The sequence below is a fragment of the Camelus ferus genome, chromosome 10 (genome assembly GCF_009834535.1).
Source record: "Camelus ferus isolate YT-003-E chromosome 10, BCGSAC_Cfer_1.0, whole genome shotgun sequence".
NCBI classification, from domain to species: Eukaryota; Metazoa; Chordata; class Mammalia; order Artiodactyla; family Camelidae; genus Camelus; species Camelus ferus.
Genome location: NC_045705.1, coordinates 18,104,335 through 18,123,798, shown reverse-complemented (window position 1 = coordinate 18,123,798; position 19,464 = coordinate 18,104,335). Strand labels below are relative to the sequence as shown.

Genomic DNA, 19,464 nt, shown 5'->3' with positions numbered 1-19,464 from the left:
GGTGTGTGTGAGGAGATACATTCTGTACAGAGGAACAAAGAAAAACTGAAATCTTTTACACAAACACACACACACATGCACGCACAGTAATCTAGAAGACAGTGGAATGATTTCTCTAAAGTGCTAAAAGAAAAAAAAACTTCAACCTTAAGTTCTAAACCCAGTGAAACTATTCTTCCAAAATGAGGGCAAACGTTTTTTTTTCCCCAGACAAACTTAACCTGAGAAAATTTGTTGCTACAAGACCTGCACTGTAAAATATAAAAAACATTGGTGAAAAATGTTACCAGAAGAAAATTTGTGTACATGAAAGGAGTGAAGAGTGCCAGACATAGTAAAGAGGTAGAGGTCAAAAATTTTTTTTTCTAATTGAAATCTCTTTGAAAGATAAGTGACTGTTAAAGATAGTACATTATAAATATGTTGTGAGGCTTATGAAATATGTAAAAGTAAAATGTATAAAAACAAGAATGGCAGGGTGATATGGAAGCATGTTGTTGAAGCTTCTTATAAGTAAAATGGTATCATATTATTTGAAGGAAGACTGTAATAAATTAAAGGTGTATATTATAAACCCTAGCATGACCACTAAAACAATACTACAAACAGATATAGCCAATAATCCAATAGTGGAAATAAAAATGAAAACTAAAATATAGTCAGTAAATCTAGAAGAACGATGAAAAAGAGAGAGAGAAAATAAATCATAAGGGAAATAAGAAAATAACATGAATGGAATGAAAAAGAAAACAAAACATTGAACTTTGTGAAATGCAGCTCCAGTAGTGTTTAGAGGGAAATTTTTAGTTTTACTTGCTTATGTTTGAAAATAAAGAAGGTCTAAATCAATAATCTAAGCTTCCAACTTAAGAAGCTAGAAAAAGAACACATTAAATCCAATTTAGTACAGTAATGGAAATAATAAAGATAAGAATAGAAAACAACAAAGTATAAAATGTAAAAACTATAGAAAAAAAATCACTGGTAACAAAGGTTAGTTTAAAAAAATAGCAAAATGGATAGACACCTAGCTAGACTGATCAGGAAAGAGAAGACACAAATGACCAATTACTACATACTGTAAACATTAAAGGAATAGCTAGGTAATACTTTGAACAACCTGAGCCCATAAAAATTATAAAGTAGTTGTATTTTATTATATGTAAATTATATCAGTAAAGTTGATTGAAAGAAAGAAAATGAGTAAATGCTTTCAATTGCTGTGACTGAGTTCCTGTCTACTCACAGATAAGTCATTGAATCTCACAATCGTACGGTGGTAGAACTTTGTGGTTTCAAGCATAGATTCTACACTGAGACTACCTGCCTTTGAATTCTGATTCGACCAGTTAGTAAGCATGTGACTCGGGAAGTTATTTAACCAGTAGAATGTAAACTGCACATGGACTGGGAATTTCTGTTTTGTACACTCAGACGATTCCTTGGCAAGCAGTGGGCACCCAGTAAATATTTGCTGTTGAACCCTAGTGGACAGATGACATTGGCAAAGAAGAGATTTACTGACTTTTCAAAGGTTACCTACCAGGAGGGAGAAACTTAGGATTGACTGAGGTCTGCCAGATTCCAAAATTAGTGTCTTTTTCTCCTGCTGCTATGTCAGACAAATAAGAAACCCAAAAAAGAGTCAGACAGCCTGGTAGGTAGCTGTGCATTTGTCTTTGAACTTCCTCATAAGAAGAGGGAATTATACTTCTTTTGATTACCAAATTGATTCTTGGAACTGTCACCTCCTTCACTTTAAATAGAGCTGCTATTGCAGAATGAAAAGAAACCAGGGGTCATTTTTCTTTCTTTTAAGACTTTTTACGTGTGGCTGCTGCTTCTTAAATTGTACAGTTGAGAGCTCCAATGCACGCATACAGTGTGCCAGGACTTTTGTAAGGCAAAACTTTTACAAAAACAAGTTAAGAGTTTCAATTCTTTGCCATTTGGCTCTATGTTAGACTCATCTAATATAGGCCATCAGAGCAGTATGAGATTAAATCCTGCTCAAATCAATTTGAAAATGTGAAACATATGCCCAATATCTGGTAGGCACTGGGATGGGTGATGAAACTCAAGAAATCAGACTGACCTCTGTGTGCCAGACATCTTGCTAATGTTTAATTTTAATCTTCACAACTGTGAAGACTAAGTGCAAATCTCAGTCTAAGCAAATGGCATAGTGTGTAATTCTGTAGAGTTACAGTAAATAATACATCTGGGATTTTATTTTAAGGATCTCAACTGTAATCATGACATGTTTGGTGTGTTTATGTTATTTTTTCTTCTTTCTAATCAGGTAACTCATTTGAAGTCTGACCAGGAATAAATTTTTCTCCAGCTTAGTTTCCTCATTTTGCAATTTTTAAAGTTTTATTATAGAAAATTTCAAACATGGAAAAGTGAGAGGCTAGTACAACAAACTCTATGTAGCCATCACTCAGTCCCAGAAAGTATAAAGTGTGGTCAACACTGTTTCATCTATTATACTTCTGCCTACTCCCTCACACTCCCCGGTAATAATGTCATCTCTTCAGTAAGATGTCCTCTTTGTATTTCTTAAAGACAGGGAACTAATTTTTAAAAAAATAAAAATTACAATGCTAATATCAATCCTAGACAAAAGTTACTATGGGTATATTGATAAGATAAATGTATGTGGAACGCATTTTGCACAATATAGAAAATTTACTGAAGTGGGTGATAGACATAAATATTAAAGTTAGAACAATAGAAGCTTTAAAGAAACTACCAGAGAAAACCTTTGTGATCATGGTCTAGACAGTGATTTCTCAGGGCACAAAAAATACAAACCATGAAAAAATACACACAAAAAATGGTAACGTGGACTTCATCAAAATGAAAAACTTGCTTTTCATTAAAAAATTTTTTTCTTCCAGCTTTCTTGAGATATAATTGACCTAAAACATGATACCAGTTTAAGGTGTACAATTTGATATACGTATATATTACAAAATGATTGCTACAATGAAAGTTAGTTCATAGATCCATCACCTCACATAGTTACAATCCTGGGTGTGTGTTGAGAATTTTTAAGATCTACTCTTTTAAGCAACAAGGATTTACTGTAAAGCAAAGGGAATTATACCCATTATCTTGTAATAACCTATAATAGAATATAACTTGCCAAAATATTGAATCACTATGCTGTATACTTGAAACTAACACAATATGGTAAATCAACTATACTTCAATAAAAAGAGGAAAAAGAAGAAAAAAATTAAAAACGAAAAAAGAAACCTACTCTTTCAGCAACTTCTAAATATACATTACAGTATCATTTAACCATAGTTACCATGCTGTGCATTATATCATTAGAACTTACTCATTTTTCCCCCCAGTTTTATTGAGATGTAATTGACATGTAACAGTATATAAGTTTAATGTGTACAACATGATTTGATATATGTATATATTGTAGAGTTATTGGTACAATATGTTTAGTTAACATTCATCACCTCACATAGTTACATTTTTTTCTTGTGATGAGAACTTTTAAGATCTACTCTCTTAGCAACTTTCAAATATACAATACAGTATTGGTAACTATAGTCACCATGCTGTACCTCACATCCTTAGAACTTACGTATCTTATAACTGAAAATCTGTACCTTTTGACACGTCCTCCCTGCTCCAGGCACCCACCAATCTGTTCTCTGTTTCTTTCATTTTTTTTTTCCGATTGCACATATAAGTGAGAGACTGCATTTGTCTTTTTCTGTCTGACTTGTTTCACTTACCATAATGCCCTCAAGGGCCATCTCATTTCCTTCATGCATTGTTTTCCTAATTTCCTTTAGAGTGTATTCTTGTACTTCACTAAACTTGTTGAAGAGGATTATTCTGAATTCTTTGTGAATTCATACTTTCCATTTCTTTAGGGTCAATTATTAGAGCTTTTTGGTTTCCTTTGGTGGTGTCAGGTTTACCTGATTCTCCGTGATCCTTGATTCCTTGTGTTGATATCTGGATGTTTCCATCTCCTCTTCTAGACTTCACAGGTTCATTTTGGCAGGGAAAGCCCTTTGCCATTCAGCTCAGTTAGAGGTACTAAACAAGTCCACCGGTGGAGTCCATGAATAGGTGGGGCTTGCTCTCAGGGTCTCTGTTTGGGCAACGCTACTGCCTCTGCCCGGAGGTGTATTTGTGGAGGGTGCTACTGGCTGGGCTGTGTAGGCAATTGGGCCTGCTGGCTGGGCTCTGCATTCAAGCAGGTTGCTGGGTGGTGACCATGATTGCGCAGGGCTGTAGGCTGGGTTCCAGGGCTGCTCAGGGTGCTGTTCAGGCTCCCTGGTCAGGCAGGACCAGAGGCCAAACTTAACAGTTGGGCAGGGCTGCTGGCTTGGCTCCTTGCCAGCCTGGGGCTGTAGGATGGCTCTGTGGCTGCCTGTGTTCTGTGGCCTTGCTTCCAGGTGGACGGGACTGGAGGCAATGCTCCACGGTTGGGCAGGCTTGCAAATTTGCTTTCCTGCCTCCACAGGGTTGGTGTAATGGCCCCACTTCTATAGCCTGTTGGTAAGGCTCCCAAATCAGGCAGAACTGTCTGTCAACCTAAAAAAAGAGGTAAACTGAGGCAAACTCATATGATCAGAAATTGAGTTTATTTGGGACTAGCAGAAGAACTGCAATTCAGGAGATTCAAACTGTAGCAAGCTACAGGCAAGTCTGTGGAGAGTTTGGGGCTGGCTGTATTAATGTGGAAGGAGTGCAAAGAAGGGGGAGGAGGGAATCTAGCCAGGGTTCAAGCAGTAAATCCATCGGCTCGAGGATGGGGAGAGATTCTTGGTGGATGTTCATTGGTCAGGAGATAAGTTCCGGTTTTCTGTAAATTAGGCATTTATGGGGAACCATTGTTTCAGTTGTTTCATTTTCCTAAAGACACATATGTGAGATTTTCCATCTTTGTCTCTCTGGTTCCATTTTAGATTGAGATCCCTTCGCAGGCCAAATGACGGGCCTACGAGCTCTGCTCTGTGGATGGGCAGAGCCACTGGCTGAGATTTCTGCTCTGGTGCCACTACAAGCCGGAATTTGGTCCACCAAGGTCAGAGCACTGATCGATGTAAGTCCTGCCTGCTTCCCTGTCTCTGTCTGATCCCTGCAGTGGAGCCCTGCAGATTACCCCAGTAATCCCGGGGGAGACCTGAGTGGGCCTCCTGGGAAGTGTTCTGCAATGCCAGGGGAGCTGGGTGTCCACCTTGGGCCTCTCCTTTACCCTGGAGAAACTGTAGGCCCACAGGGGCCCTCTCACTGCCACACTGTGCCAGTCTTGGGGAGCAGTGATGTGGTCAGTGTGTAGTCTCTCTTACCTTTTTTTAATGCCGTCTGTCTCTGTGGTCCAGGTGGGTGCTTCAGCCTCACCTCCGGATTCTGGGGTTTTCACAATGGTGTTTTGTCTATGGGTCTGTTGATAATTGCTAGTTGGTGTTCTTGGGAGGGGAACTGAAGTTGGGAACAACCTACAACACCATTTTGATGACTTCCGGAAACTTGTTTTTGAAAAGACGCTGTTAAGTAAAGGAAAAAAAAATCCACAGGCTGAGAAAAAAATGTTTTCAGAACTTATAGCTGATAAAAGAATTGTATCGAGATTAGAGAAAAAAACTTTTACAACTTAATAGTAAGATAACTCAGTTTTTAAAAAAATTGGCTATTTGTATAGACGCTTCACCAAAGAACACGTACAAATGGCAAATATGCACATGGAAGGAGGTGCGGCATCATTAGTCATCAGGGAAATGCAGTGAGATGCCACTCCACACCTAGTAGAATGACTGAAATTAAAATAGCTAATAACAAGAGTTGTGAGGCTGAGGAGCAACTGTAACACTCATGCATTGCTGTGGGAATGCAAGCTGCAGCCCTTTTAGAAGTTTGGCAGTTCTTATATATGTAAAGTTTAGATGTGCATTTAGCATACTGACCCGTAATCCTATTCCTACGTACTTATCCAAGAGTGAAAACAAAAAGACAACAACCCCCTTCCCCTGATATTTGCACAAAGATTTGTACCCAAATGTTAAGAGGAACATTATTTATAATGGCCCATAACTAGAAACACTCCAAATGTCCATCAGTTGGTGAAAGAATAAGCAAATTATGATACATCCATACAAGGGAATATGGTGGGCAGAACACTGTGTACCAGTAATCAGTGCCTGAGCAGGACTCCAACTGCATGGAGGATAGCAAAGATCATCCCAGTGCCAGCTCCCTGGAATAGAAGTCCAAACACGGTTTTCCACTGTGTCTTGATATCAGAGTTGCCAAGGAAAACACAACACAGTCAAGCCCTGGGTGGGACAGTGCTTTTACTCACATAGGGAGGAGGCAGAGCAAGATCAGCTCCAGTAGTGTGTGTCCATCTCTGATGGCTAGCAGGTGCCCCTGGCAGCTGACACAGGGAAATTGGCCTATGTGTACCCCTCTCATGCTGCAGCAAAAGGACACTGACCTCTCCCATGTCTCTCCCACACTGACATACTGAAAGCTGGGGCCATGCCTGAAGGCCATGGGCACACATGCTAAAGCAGAACAAAGGAACATTCATTCAGCATGAAACAGGGCAAGATATTCCCACACGAGGTGATAAGCCTGGCGCAGGCTGTGTGGGCTCTTTTTCTCTTGGTAAGGAAGTTTTCCAGGCCCAAGGCCCATTCTTGTGTGACTGAGCAGGTGTTGAAAGACTGTATATATGAGACTGCCTTTCCTAAGAAATATAAAGGAATGGATGAATATCAAAGCTCAGTGAAATAAGCCAAGACACAAAAGACTATACAGAGAGGGACAGAGTTAGAAGAAAACTTAGTAGTCTCTAAATTTCTTATATTACAAATGATGAAACAGGGCTCAAGTAATTTAGTGATTTATGTAAGAAAGAAGTAGAGTTGTATTAAGAATCTGATTTCAATCCATTGCTTTTCTATTTTTATCACACTATAGTTACCTTTAAAAATGGACAAAAATAAAGAAGGATTTAAAAAATTTAGGCAAGTATCTATGCATTTATTTTATGACTGTGAAATAGTCTCTCTTTCTAGATATCTCTGTCTCTCTGTTCATCTGTCTGTCTGTCTGTCTATCTATCTATCTATCTATCTATCTAAATATCTATCTACCAATTTATCTAGAAAGGTATCAGTGAGAGCACCAGAAAGCATTTGCTGGAATCCAAAGCTGAAGTGTATCTTTGGAGAGAAGATTGTCCTTGGGTCTTAGGAAAATCGAGAGAAGCAGCTAATGAGGGAAGCAAGGCAACCTGGAAATGAAAGGACCATATTAAATAATTTTTCAAAGCTCAGGATAGATCATAGTAATAATGAAAAAAGAATACGGAATAAAGTTGAATTAACTCAGATACCTTAAGATGACAGAAGAGAGGAAATGACCAAAACGTCTTATGTTGGGGCACTGATTAAATAATTAACAGTATACGTTACAATAGAATTTTGTGCATCTAATAAAATGAGCTTAATAGTGAGTTTTTAATAATATGAGAACATATTATTGACATTGCAATGACTGGAACACAGGAAGGATTCAAAATTACCAATATCACTTCAACTATATTTTAAAATGCAAAGGAGAAAGGAAATTTGCCAAAATTATGCTAGTTTTACTTGGGGGGTGGGATTATAGGAAAACTTTTTTTTGCATTTTTTCTTGTCTAAACTTTATGAATTTTCTACTATGATCATCATTGTTAGAATTAAAATAAAAGAGGAAAAACTCATGGTTTCAAGAGACAAAAAAATAAATAGAATAATTAATCAAGGACAAGGTTAAGTTTTTTCCCCAAGAAAATATGAGCTGTATCTTTTTCTCTTCATGAACTGCTCAGTGTTTCATAGTAGAATGTTTGCAATAAAGCCTTAATGCCTGACTGGCTGGGTGATTGGCAGTTTTTAAGAGGTTCTGTCGTGCAGTCAGAGGATTGCGTACATTCTTTCTTCCTGAGTGACATGTAGCAAATGAGGATGGAGGGCTGTTTTCTTAAATGATTCTGGAATAGGCTTATCTCTTAAGGTTTTTTTTTAAATCAAATTTTGAATTTTTTACATGTATTATGGGAAATCTTTGAGCTCCTTGGCACGTTCACGAAAACCTATGCTGAGTAAGACAATCACTTTGTTAGAAGAAAACATGCTGCTTACCTTCACAAATTCCCTTTTAACTCTACACATATTCATGCTCACCACTGGAGCATCTCTTTACAGAATCCCCAAACATCTATTTGTAGGTTAATAAACCTCAAGGGTTGATTTCATTTTGTTGAAACATTCAAAAGGATGGAGCCAATGCCTCCAATTTCTCATATTATGTGGCTTGTTGACATTTGAATTTTCAAAATATCAAGGGTTTCTCCAATGTGACTCATTGGAGTCAAGTGCTTTTTTTCCCTCTGAATGATGAACTGCTGATTCAGAACTATATAATAAAGTTAGAAATGCCAGTATTTCATCATCTACTTTAAAAAATCTGTCTTCATTTTTGGTTTATCCATTAGTAAACTAATTTGATTATTAATTTTGATAAAGATCTTTTATTTGTATTTCAATTTTATTCTTGTGAACAAATAGCCTGAAGCACACTAATAAACTCTGTATTGGGAATGGCACAATTCTGGGACTCTTGCTATCTAGGTCATAGTATTATCTCTAGCTTCCTAGGTAGCCTGGGCTCTAAGCTGTTGGCTTTTGGCTTTAGTACCTGTAATATGAGAAGTGTTGGACTATGTATCAGTCAGGATAGGCTAAGTTATGCTGCAGTAATAAAGAACACCCATATCACAAGGCTTGAAACAATCACAGCTTATATCTTGCTTCTCCTATAGATAACCATCATGAGTCAGCTGGGATCTTTCCTTCCAAGTCATCCTCATCCTCAGGCTGATAGGGCAGCCACTACCTAAAACACTGGTGTGGCCATGGCAGGGGAAAGAGAGAAGATGGCAAAGCACGCATTGGCTCTTAAAGCCTCTGCCCAGAAAGGACACATCACTTTCTTACACACTGTATTGGTCAAAGCTAGTCTAATGGTCAAACTGACTTCAAGAAAGGAATATTAGTTACTGGTAAAACTGAAAGCAATCTATAGATAATCTAGAAAGGTCCTTTAATTTCTAGCCTGTTTCTAAAGTGTGTTGAGAGTGGTTATGACAAACATTTGCCGTGAGAACAAATATGTGCTTTTTAGTTAAGACTGTATTTGGGGAGGAAATTTTTACTAATACGATTGTAGATTCACATGTAGGTATAAGAAATAACACGGACAGATCTTATGTGCACTTTACCCAGTTTCCCCTGATAGTAACATTTTTAGAAAAACTGTGGTATGATATCACAACCAGGATGCTGACATTGATGCAACCTACCTATTTTCTTCAGATTTTCCAGTTTCACTTGTACTCATATATTTATAAGTATGTATTTAGTTCTTTCCAGTTTTAGCGAATGTATAGGCTCAGGTATCCACCACAGTCAAAGTAACGATCAGTTCCAACAAGAAACCTTCATACTGACCTTTTATAACCAAACTTCCTCCTACCATCATTACCTTTACTACTTGTGTTCTCCATTTCAAAAATTTTGTCATTTCAAAAATACTGTATAAATGGAATCATTCAGTATGTAAACTTTGAGGATTAACTTTTTTCATTTAGTGTAATTACTGGAGATTCATTCATGTTGTATGTATTAGTAGCTTGTTCCCTTTTATTGCTGTGTAGTGTTCACGGTATGTCAGTTTGTTTAACGATTGCCTGTTGTAGGATATCTGGGATATTTCCATTTCCTTGGACATTGTCACATTAAGTAAATAAAAGTTTGATTGTTACTTTCAGTTTGGTTCATTGTCCTAATTAAGCACCTTAATGTGTGATGGCTTGCCATTTCTTTAAAGTTCACAATATTAGTATTTATATTTAATTGCATGATTCATTTTGAGTTGGTTTGTATAAGGTATGACTTTTAGGTGGAGATTCTCTTTGTATGTGTGCGTGTGTGTGTTCACCTATGAATGTCCAGTTGCCCCAGCAGCATTTAAAAAAAAGTCTGTTCTTCCTCCATTAAATTGCTTTTTCACCTTTGTGAAAGATTGGTTGAGTGTATTTGTTATTTGTGTGGGTCTATTTCTGTTTTTCTATTTTGTTGCGTTGATCTCTGTGTATATCCCTCTGCCAATACCTCACTGTCTTGATACTGTAGCTATATAGTAAGCCTTAACATCAGGTAGAGTGAGTCCTTTCAGTTTATTCTTTGTCAAGATTAACTATTACAGTGCCTGTGCTTTTAAAATATACGTTTTAGAATAAGCTTGATTCTGTCTATTAGGAAAAAACACCTTACTGAGGTTTGGATAGGAATTGTATTAAACATATAGATAACTTTGGTGAAGAATTGATATCTTTAAGTTGAATCCTCCAATTCATGAATATATTATGTCACTCCATTTATTTAGATCTTTTTTGATTTCTTTCATAAGCATTTTGTAATTTTCTGCATACAGGTCCTGTACATGTTTTACTGAAGTTTTTGTACCTAAAAACTTCACTTTCTTTTGAGTGATTATAAATTGTATTGTTTTAAAATTTTGTATTCCATATGTTCATTGTTAGTGTTTAAAAATGAAACACTTGGTTTTTGTGTTTTGATCTTGTACCATTCAACCTTGATAATTTTAGTTTTTTTTGTAGGTTTCTTGAGATTTTCTATGTAGACAGTCATGTCATCTGTCAGAATGTTTTATTCCTTTCTTTCCAATTTGTATGCTGTTTATTTCTTTTTCTTACTGTACTAGCTAAAACTTCTAGTACCATGTTGAAAGAGAGTGGTAAGAATGAACGTGCTTGCCTTGTTCCTGATTTTAGGAAGAAAGATACAAATTTTACCAGTAAGTATGGCATTAATGTAGGTTTTTGTTACAGACTCTTTATCAAATTAATATAATTCTCCACTATTCCTAAACTGCTGAGTTTTGTTTTTAGCATGAATGGTTGTTAGAATTTGTCGAATGATTTTTTTTTTTCTGTATCAGTTGATAAGGTCATATGATTTTTCTTTAGCCTGTTGATACAGTGGATTACATTGACTTGAGTGTTGAGCCAGCCTTTCATAGCAGTAAGTCCTACTTGGTTGTGGTGTATAAATACTTCTATACATTGTTGGGAATTGATTTACTAATGTTTGCTGAAGATTTTTGCTTCTAAGTTGATGAGAATAATTGGTCTATAGTTTTCTTTTTTTGTTCTTATCTTTCCTTTTTACTTTAAATTATCTTTGGTTTGGTATACGGCCTAATAAAATGAGTATGTAAGTGTTCCTTCCTCTTTTATTCTCTAGAATAGATTGTGTAAAATTAGTGTTAGTTCTTTAAATATTTGGGAGAATTCTCCACTGAAACCATTTGGGCCTTGTTTTTTTGGAAGCTTTTAAGTTACAAATTCAATTTTTTAATGGTTATAGAGCTATTTATAATAGATAGTTCATCTTGGTTAAGTTTTGGTAGTTTGTGGCTTTCAAGGAATTGGTCAATATCTTTTAATGTGTTGAATGTATGAGCATAAAGTGGTTGTTGTATTTCCTTATCTTTTTAATGTTTGTTAGATCTGTAGTGATGTCCTTTTTTAAATTCCTGATACTGGTTATTTGTGTCTTTTCCCTTTTTTCTTTTTTTTGCTAGAAATTTACCAACTTACTGATTTTTTTTCAAAGAACCACCTTTTTGTTTCATTGATTTTTCTCAGTTTTCCTATTTTTCAATTCCATTGACTTCGATACTTATTATTACCTTTCTTGCTTTTGTTTGGGGATTATTTGCTCTTTTTTGTGGTTTTTTGAGATAAGAACTTAGATTATTGATTTGAGACTATCCCCATTTCAAATGTAAGCATTTAGTGATAAAAATATCCCTCTCAGCATTGCTTTAGTTGTATCCCACAAATTTTGATATATTGTACTTCCATTTTCATTCAGTCCAATGTATTTTACACTTTTCTTGAGACTTCCTCTTTGACTCATCAATTACTTGGAAGTTTTCTGTTTAATTTCCATATCTTAAGAGATTTTTCTGTTGTCTTTTTTTTGGGTAGTTGATTTCTTATTTGATTCTATTATGTTGAGAAACACACTGAATGATTTCAGTTCTTTTAAATTTGCTGAGGTTTGTTTTATAGCCCAGGATATAGTGTATCTTGGTGAATGTTCCATGGGGCACTTGAAAAAAAGATGTATTCTGCTGATGGTGGTGGAATGTTTTATATGTAAGTTAATTAGAACCTATTAGTTGATTGTGTTGTTCAGATCTTTTAAATCCTTGCTGCTTCTCTTTCTAGGAGTTCTATCACATGCTGAGAAGAGGATATTGAGGTACTCAGCTGTAATTGTGGGTTTGTCATTATGGCACCCCCTTCTTTGTCTCTAAGTAATTTTCTTTCCTCTGAAGTCTACTTTATCACATATTAACATAGGCAGTCCTGCTTAACATATGTTTTATTAATGTTTCCATGGCACCATTTAGTATCTTTTTCCTTTCAAAGTACCTATGTTGTTGAATTTAAAATGAGTTTCTTGTAAACAGCATATAGTTAGGTCCTTTCTTAACACATTCTTGAGGGAGGTGTGAGGGGATGGTGGAGGGGCCTGGCCACTTTTTGTTTTCAGGGCTCCTGATCAACCCAGTGGTTTTGGGCTTACCTGATCTTGTCAGGGGAACCCTAATTTAATCATGGAGGAGGAATGAGCCTCCCTAGGTTGTTGGTAAACATGAGTTGCCTTCTTTTCTTGGGTGGAAAGATTTAAGATGTCCTGCTGCTGCATTGTTCTTCCAGTTGGAATCCCACATAAGTTCATTCTCTTCCTACCGCCTTTCAGAATTCTCCTTTGGTTGCGTTTTGTATTATTTCAGGATTCATAGTTGTGCTCAGCAGGGAGGAGCAGGGAGAAATGAGTCAATATTGTCTTGTCTAGACCGAAAGTCATTATATTTGTATGTCAAATTATTAGATTATACAGAGAAAGACAAACGTATGATATCACTTACATGTGGAATCAAAAAAATAATACAATTGAATTTATTTACAAAACAGAAACAGACTCACAGACATAGAAAACAAACTTATGATTACTAAAGGGGAAAGGAGGGGGATAAAGTAGAAGTGTGGGATTAACAGACACACAATACTAGATGTAAAATTGATAAACAACAAGGATTTACTGTATAGCACAGGGAACTATATTCAGTATCTTGTAATAACTTGGAAAAGAATCTGAAAAAATATGCATATATATATATAACTGAATCACTGCAGTACATGTGAAACAAACACAATATTATAAATTAACTTTAAAAAAATTAGTAGATTATAAATTTATTAAATTCAAAATCTGCTTGTACTTCTTAGTGTCTTTTGCAGTCCATAGTCTAGTTTCTTATATATTATAGCTTTTCAGCAAATATTTGCAGTTTTAAGTGGGAATATTTATAGTATTAAACTTTTGGTTATTTCTAACTATGGGCTTAAATGTCCATTTGTAGTTGTTTCCATACCAAATGACTTATTTATTTATTTTTTATTTATTATTAAGTGGATACATCTGTGTTATTTTCGCAAAACTTAAAATGTTGTCACCATCATTGGGATATTGCTCATCCTAGAATTTTTTTAGGATTTCTGTATATTGGATCTAGTGTCTTCAACCTAAGGATTTTTCAGATTGCCTGTAGATCCTGTAAGCAAAGATCATAATGGTAAACTGTTAATATGGGGAAAGGATCTTGTTAAACTAAATTTACATTCTAAAGTAGATGAAATATTTATGTCAAAGTCAGCTATAGGAAGATAGAGGGAAAGATCTAAAGATTTTGAAATTAGGGCATAAGAAGTTGGTTTTTGAGAACATTGTTTTCAACTAAAAGTAGATTAGCATGTGGCTTGGTTTAACATCGTTGAATTCACTTGACTTGATCCCTGCTGGAGTTGAGTGAGATACACTGGTTTGCTTTTCTAGCCTTGCCTCACAAATTATAACTTGTCACATATAATTACCTTTCCCATAACAATTTCAATAGTTCGTTTGCCTGTCATGTTCCAGAGAACTCTAAACCTTTCTTAATGTATTTTTTAAGTGGGCCAAAATGTTCCTCCCACACTCCACCTGGGCAGCTCTTATAAAATAAAACACTTGCTTATTATGATCAGGGGCTATATATTCCAGTTACTACATTTCTTTCACAAATATATTTACTTTAAATGATTTAAATTTTGGATCTGCTAAAGTAATTTTGAAGGTGACTCTGTTCCAAGTGAATAGGATGCAAAATCATTTAGAAAAAAAGAGATTAGCGATCAGGTTTTTGCTTAACAAGAATCCCAGTTACTGAGCTCACCAGAATGCTCAGATGAATGGCTGTGGAAAGAGAAAATGTATAAAATCACTCAGAATTCAAATGGAAATTAATCTGTAATACCTGAAGTGAACATGTATTTCTGCCTTCTTCTGTAGCTTTCATCATTTGTACTGTACAACATAGCAGTTAATTGTATTTTGTTTTCTAGTGTTTGTTATTTCCTCTGGTTAAGTATTATTTTACTTGACATTATATACAAGCTGCTTATAAATCAGAATTAAGTCTGATAATTTATCTGCTTTCTCCTCTATCCCTTCAACTCTTTGTTTGATAAGGTCTTATTTTCCAGACTTTCTAGCCAGTCCTTTTAAATGTTCTGCCATGTCGTCCCACAGACCATCAACATGTCTCAAAATTCCAACACCACAGTGTGTAAACTCGATCCAACAAATTGAATCTCATAGCTGAAGTAATATTGCAATTCTTTGGCAAAATTAACTGTCCTAATTGCAAGAATAGTGTCTTCTGCTCTAATTATGGAGCTAACAGTAGCTAATCATACTGATATTGAAGGCAATGGCAAGAGCGATGTATTTCAGACCAACTTTGGTTCAGAAAATGCATTCATCGTATCTGTAGTGCCTAGTTCAGTACCTGGTTACATTATAGGCTATTAAAGGATAAAATATCATATTTATCACAGTTTCCATTGTTGCCAAAACCTAGGGGAGAGAGGAGTAGGGAGAAGATTTCACCCATAGTATATTCAAATTTATAATAATCCATCTTAAAAATAGTTTTCTGTATCTGCTGACTTTAGGCGGAGGAAAAGAATGTCTTTAGGAGTGGATATGATCAATCCTGTTTTGTTGGTGTGTCTTTGGAGAGATCTTTTATGTAAGTGGAAACACATTTTAATGTTTTCCCTGGGTGAGTAAGTGATGTTCTCTTATGAAACAATAAGCTATTAGAACAGAAAGAAATCATCAAGGCTATCTAGTTTAGTGATCTATATTTTTAATTTTCAATTTTGGTAATGGAACCATTTTTCAAACAAGGGAGAGGATCCTGAGACCCTAGTGCAAGAACTGTCCTGGATTTAGAAGTACTGAAGCTGGTACCATGCTATCCCATAATTAAGTTAATTACATGTGTTATGAAGTCCTTCATTTGCTTGGGTTTCTAGCTCTTGTAAACTAAAAGAAAAAAAAAATCTGACAAATATAAGTTTATAATAAAATTGAGAGTGAAAAATCATAAAGTATCTTAAGGCTTAATCTATCAAATTTCAATCAGAGTCCATGATAGTTATTTTATTTAATATTCATTAAGTAATTTTTGAGTGCCTACCATATTCAAGCACTGAAATTCTAGGCTGTAAATACAGAAGTACAAATCAGTAGTTCCTATCCTTCAGGAGTGCTTAGAGTCTAGAAGACTTAGCATCAGAAACAGACATTAACTTATCTCCTGAAAGCATCCTGAATTTTAGTCTTTACCTCCACCAGTCTGTTTACTTTATAAGCTATCATGGAATTGTGTAGACAGCCCATAAACTTTCCTGGTTCAGGTCCCCGTGTATCTTGAGCCTAGTCAGTCATGCCGGGGTGTAGCTTGGGGCACATTTCACTTAAAGCAGAGAGTTGAGATATGAATCTTGACTGGAATGGCTAAGGCCCACTTTTGGGGAAGGAAGATGAGAGCCTTTGACAGATGTATTAGTTTCCTGTTGCTGCCATAACAAATAATCACAAACTTGGTGGCTTAAAAGAACACAAATTTATTGTTTTATAGTTGTGTAGAAGTCCAACATAGGTCTCACTGGGCTAAAATCAAGGTGTCAGCCAGACTGTGTTCTTGTTTTTGAAGCTTTAGAGGCAAATCTATTGTCTTACGTTTTCTAGCTTCTAGAGGTCACCCACATGCCTTCATTCTTGGCTCCTTCTTCTATCTTCAAAGCCAGCAGTGGCAGGTCAAGTTCTTCTCACATTGTGTCACTCTGACCTTACATAGTCACATTTCTCTGTGACTCTCCTCTTCTTTCTTCCTCTTCAACTTTTAAGAATCCTTGTAATTACATTGAGGTAACCTGGGTAATCCAGGAAAATCTCCCCATTTTAGTGCCTCTATATTAATCACATCTACAAAGTCCCTTTTGCTATGTAACATATTCACAGGCTCCAATGTTTAGGGCATGGTTATCTTTGGGGGCCATTATTCTGCCTACCACAGCAGGTTATATAAGGTTAAAGATAAAGGGCCCTGATTTGGTCTGTGTTTCACTAAAAGAAATTTAACACCTTGTAGCCTTCACATTTATTCACTCCAGCTGTAGAATCTGCTAGTTTTATCACGACATGGAGTAAAATAATGTTATGATATAACCATTTCTTTTGTGGGCTAAATGTTTTTGTCCCCCCACCAAATTCATATGTTGAAGTTCCAACCCTTAATGTAACTATATTTGGAGACAGTGCCTTTTTGGAGCTAATCAATTAATAATAATTAATAATTCATTAATTAATTTAATTAGGTCATAAGGGTGGGGTACTGATCCAAATAAGATTAGTGCCCTTATAAGAAAAGACATGAGAGAACTCTCTTTTTCTCTTTTTCATTTTCTCTCTTGCCTCCCCCTTCCCCTCTCCCCTTCTCCCCCTCCCCTTCTCTCCCTCTCTGCCATAGGAGAACACAGCGAGAAGGTGGCCATCTTCTCACCAGGAACTAAATTGGCTGGCACCTTGATCTGGGACGTCTAGTCTCCAGAACTAGGAGAAAATAAATTTCTGTTGTTTCATCTACCTACTCTATGGTATTTTGCTATGGCAGCCCAAGTGACTAAGCTGGATTTTGGTACCAAGAAGTGGGGCACTGTTGTAATAAATATTTAAAAATGTAGAAGTGGCTTTGGAACTGGGTGATGTGTAAGATAGAGATACATGCTAGAAGAAGCCAAAATTGTCATGAAGTGATTGTTGGTAGAATTATTGATGTTAAAAGGGATTCTGGTGAGAGCTTAGCAAATAGGAGACTTGGAAAGAAATGATCTATTTTCTTAAGAGAATACATAAACAATCATGGATAGAATGTTGGTAGAAATGTGGACATAAAGGCCATTTTGGTGAGGTCTCAGGTGGAAATGGGGAACAGTTTACAGGAGAGGTGATCCTTGTTATACTGTGGCTAAGAACTTGGTGGAATTGTGTTCTGGTGTTTTGTGAAAGGTAGTGAAATGGAGCAGGACCCTGTGGCCCTCTTGGGTATGAAAGCCCCTCTATGTTCCCCTATTTCTTGTTTGTGAAAAAAAGGCTTCAGTCTCTAGGCCTTCCCTGAGTTCCAAACAGCAGATTCAAGCAGTTGCTAATTAGGGAAGTGAGGGAGTACCGAAACAAATGAAAAGCAGTCAAGAAACAATAGTGCAGCCATAAAACAGAGTCTTTGTTCCTCCTCAAGGGATATACATGACAATCTGATACACATCTCTGAGTTGTTCTGCAGGAACTAAGACCCCCACTCAGGTGGAGAATGGTAACTACATGATGACACCCCGAACTGGTTGTAACTAGAAGGCTGATGATTGAGATTCCTGGAATCTGTTACCTCACCACCAACCAATTAGAAAAAATTCATGCACCCTGCAGTCCTCATCCCATGTTATGTTGCCTTTAAGAGTGATTCCCTGAAGACCAGTGGGGAGTCTGGGTCTTTGGAGCACTAGCTACCTGTTCTCCTTGCTTGGCCCTGCAATAAACCTTTGTCTGCTCCAAACTCCAGTATTTCAGTTTGTTTGGCCTCACTGTGCTTCAGACACACAGACTTGAGTTCAACAATGGGAGAACCTGCAACCTATGAAATTGAATGTTTAGCAGAGGAGATTTCTAAGCAAAGTATTGCTGGTGTAGCTTGGGTCCTCCTTACTACTTACAGTAAAAGGTGAGAGGAGAGAGATGAATTGAAGGAAGAATTATAAGCAAAAAGGAACCAGAACTTGGAGATCTGGAAAATTCTTAGCCTATCTATATTGCCCCCCCCCAAAAAAAAACTAGAAGAAGAAGAGAAAAGAGAGAGAAAGCTTATTCTGAAGAGAACACTAGGATGTGGCTGAACAACCATTTGATAAAGAGATCGTGGGTGTGACTCATGGATTTAATCAGCCATCTCAGCAAAAACCAGGACTAGAGATGGAATTATACTGGCAGAGACATTGGCTGGCACCTCAATTTGGGATTTCTAGCCTCCAGAACTGTGAGAAAATAAATTTCTGTTGTTTAACCCAGCCATTCTGGGGTATTTTGTTATGGCAGCCTGAACTAAGACAGTTTCCCAAACTGCTTTGTTTCCTTCTTCCTTTTTCACTTACTGGCATATGTGCTTCCTTGCAGTTCTTCCCATTTGTCTTTGTCCCGACTTTTATTTAAGAAAATAAAAAGGACATAAAACATGTTCAAGGCTGGATGAGAATGTAACATTTTGCCCAGAGGAAAATTAAATTGGGAAACAGCATTCTGCAGGTGCATATTAAGTGAACTGGTGGGGAAAATGTAATTTAGGAGATGGTGAAATTGCATTTGAGTGGAGATGTACTCATCTCACAGTGCCTGTGTCTATCTAAAGATCATTTTCATTCTAGTTGCCTGCATGTGTTATGTACCGGCACTCCCCACTACATTTCTTTTGGGATCATCAAGAATAGATTACACAAGAATGATTTGCAGGTCAGTATACAATGAGGGGAAGTTTCCTGCACTGGACTAAACATAGGGCAAAAATAAAAATCATGAGCACAATGTTTCTTTTTCATTTTTAATCAGTTGATTTCTCACAATGTATTAGGCAGTAAAACAGGATGTTTAAAATTGGGGTTTCGAGACATCAAAATGTAATAGATTTTAGATGTCAGAATGAACCCTGACATAGATCATCCTTTAGGAATATCAGAGCAGATGGCCAAAAACTTCATGGAGAACTTCTGACCCTCATTAAAGAATTAAAAAAATGTAGATGGTTATTTTTGTCAAACTCAAGTCTGCGTGTCTGAAGCACAGTGAGGCCAAACAAACTGAAACACTGGATTCTGGAGCAGACAAAGGCTTA

The 19,464-nt window shown here is 36.5% G+C and overlaps 1 long non-coding RNA gene across 5 annotated transcripts in view; it reads left to right on the top strand.

The window, feature by feature from the left end:
- Positions 1–19,464, top strand: part of LOC116666334 — a 623,984-nt gene that overhangs the window by 31,028 nt on the left and 573,492 nt on the right. For all 5 annotated transcript variants that reach the window (XR_004323130.1, XR_004323129.1, XR_004323128.1 and 2 more), the window contains one exon: positions 4,950–5,086. This is a non-coding gene — a long non-coding RNA (uncharacterized LOC116666334). The remainder of the gene's footprint in view (positions 1–4,949; positions 5,087–19,464) is intronic.